The sequence below is a fragment of the Dermacentor albipictus genome, chromosome 1 (assembly GCF_038994185.2).
Source record: "Dermacentor albipictus isolate Rhodes 1998 colony chromosome 1, USDA_Dalb.pri_finalv2, whole genome shotgun sequence".
In the NCBI taxonomy this organism is placed as follows: domain Eukaryota; kingdom Metazoa; phylum Arthropoda; class Arachnida; order Ixodida; family Ixodidae; genus Dermacentor; species Dermacentor albipictus.
This window is the reverse complement of record NC_091821.1, coordinates 277,946,292-277,948,853: the sequence shown is the minus strand read 5'-3', so window position 1 is coordinate 277,948,853 and position 2,562 is coordinate 277,946,292. Positions and strand designations below refer to the sequence as shown.

At 40.2% G+C, this 2,562-nt stretch overlaps 1 long non-coding RNA gene across 1 annotated transcript; it reads left to right on the top strand.

The window, feature by feature from the left end:
• The first annotated feature begins 330 nt into the window (after window positions 1–330).
• Window positions 331–2,217, top strand: LOC139054401 (uncharacterized). Its single transcript, XR_011511184.1, has 2 exons — window positions 331–1,401; window positions 1,507–2,217. It is a non-coding gene; the product is annotated as an uncharacterized lncRNA (long non-coding RNA).
• Window positions 2,218–2,562: the final 345 nt, after the last annotated feature.

The following is a 2,562-nucleotide window of genomic DNA, read 5'->3' as shown; positions in this document are numbered from 1 at the left end:
GCATGGCTTGTTCGCGTTGCCAACACCTACTGTATTACTTTGCTATTAAAACCTTCACAATTGTTTTTCACACATAAATAAAACAAGCAGTCTAAAATGCTCCCTTGTCTCATGCAATATAGCGCTCCTCTCAACTAAAGCTGTATGTTCTTGAGACACAAGTTGACAGATACATGTTAGCTGCAAAACCTCTTAAATTTGCAACAATATTGAATATATTGAGACAAAAAAGCTATCTTGGTGAACATAATGCTGCAGATGCTGACCAGCACATGAGTAGTGCGTCTTTTATTACAAACTAATCACATTGCAGAGAGTGTGTACCACTTAAATCACAATCATTTTATTGAGATATTTTTGTGTCATTTGCATGTGGCAGAAGCAGGAAATAGTAAGCTGACTCTGCCTTAAAGCAAACATATGCATGAGAGAGCGCTTAAAGCACTACTTGTTCAAACCGAGGCTTTGGTGTCTAGATTTCACAACGAAGAGAGTAAAATGTGAGGTCACTTACCCTGTATTCTGAAACCATCTATGACTGGAAGCTTCATTCCACTGAGATGAGCGCAGTGCCACCCCTTGACTGAAGACGACGCTGTGTTTCACAGTAATTGACATGAAGTTTAATTAAAGCTAAGCAACCGCCTGTGTCAAGGAGTGGGGCTGCTGTGCATTTGAATCTAGGTGGAGGGTTGAGTGGAGAATACAGAAGTTAGTCATCTTTACCGATCCTTGAGCCTCTTAAGAGATTTCCTACAACATCTAAGCTCAGCCTTTCTGTTTTCTTACAGCATGATTATTACAGGTGGTACAAAACATTCCATTGTACAGTTTCTATAATTCTTTGGGAAAACATACATCACCTCACTAAACAGGAATAGGCTCAATAGGTTCACTGGTATCATCTATAGTGTTTCCATCCAAGACCTATTGCTATTACAAGGCATTGCAGACATTCAGTGACGTAGCCAGAAATTCATTTCAGGGAAGGATTCTCCACTGGCCACTACCACTCCCCCATCACCTCTCTCTCTAGCACTATATAAATGTGTGGAGGGTTTTACATCACACCAAGACAAACTCCTAGCATTCCCCGGACAGGAATGCTTTAGCAATGAGGATGCACATTTTTACGTTGCCAAAACTTTGCTTAACTTCTGACAAAAGTTTTTCATTGCTAAGACTACACCTAAAATTATGCTATCATCCTTGTGCTGTTTTTAAAAATGACTATATTAAAAATAACATTTTGTTTACAAATTGATGTATTTATATAATGTATATTATGACCTTGTTGGTACATTACTTAGGAAAGTGAACTGTGCTAAAAACATGACAGCGCTCTGTCTTGTGTCTTCTTGTTTGCAGCCCAGACTTGTTGCAGCCCAAGTAACAGTGAAGGTCAGCGTTATTTTCTTACCAGATTTGCTAGTGAGTGGTTCAGCCATGGCTGTGTATGGAAGAGAGCGGGCACTATTTTGCAAGTCGCCTATTACTTAATTGCAGGCATTATGGGCATGCTTCCCTGACACCTGCCTATTCTAAAGACTGCAAAGCAGCAAGCACAGCACATGCTATGACAGGGTAGGTGAATCTCAGCTAAGGCAACTGGCCACAGCTATCTGGTGTTGAGCGATCGAGCAGTGATGAGACAATCCCCCTGTGTTCCATAATTTTTCACTTCATTCTTGATGCCCTTAATGCGTGTCACCACCCTAGCCCCCTTACTGTATCATCCTCCCCACTCCCTGGAGCTCTCTGAAACTCTTTGCAGCTGATCACTGTCCCACTTTTCAACATTCACGGGGTTGTTGAATGACACAGAATTCTATAACATTCCTATATTTATGTTTCTGTGTGGACATCGAAGCCATTCACCTAGCTCCCATAGTTTGTTGTGGCGGCTTCTTAGCTTCCCTGGTCCAGCACCCCGTCCTTGATATAGATTGCCGCGCGCAAATCAGCATTCTGTAGGCCTTTCTTTCTTGTCCCGTTTTCTCTCCATTTTTTCATTCTTAGCAGTGTGTACAAACTAGCCTGAGAGCAAGCTCTTCTGAAGTTTATTAGCATAATGAAAGTCAGAGTCAATGGAAAGTAAAAGAAGAAAGAAGAAGGTGGGGGGAGTGTTTTTTATGAGTTTTCTAAACAAGCAAGTTGATATAAGTAAGTTGTATAATAGCAAGCACCAAGTATGAAAGAATAAAAAACACATTTGCACTTCTCGTCTGACGAAATTTACTGTACTTTTACAGAAATGAAAATCATTGAAAAGGAAGTAAGTGTTTACGTTGAGATACGAGCACGTAATCTGTAAGCCTCGTAAGCTTATGTCAAGTAAAACAACATGAAATCCTGAGAGATTGAGCTTCTTAAGTACACGTGTTATAATAGGAACACCAACCTTCTTCAGTATGATAAAAGCACTGTAGATCAAGGTTCTCCACGTAGTGGAAACATTGTTAAATCTGTTAAGATGTGAATGTGGGCAAGTTGGTAACAAAGTTCTAACTTGCTAAAGCACATTACTGTCCTCATCGAACTAATGACTATAGTTTCTTGTAC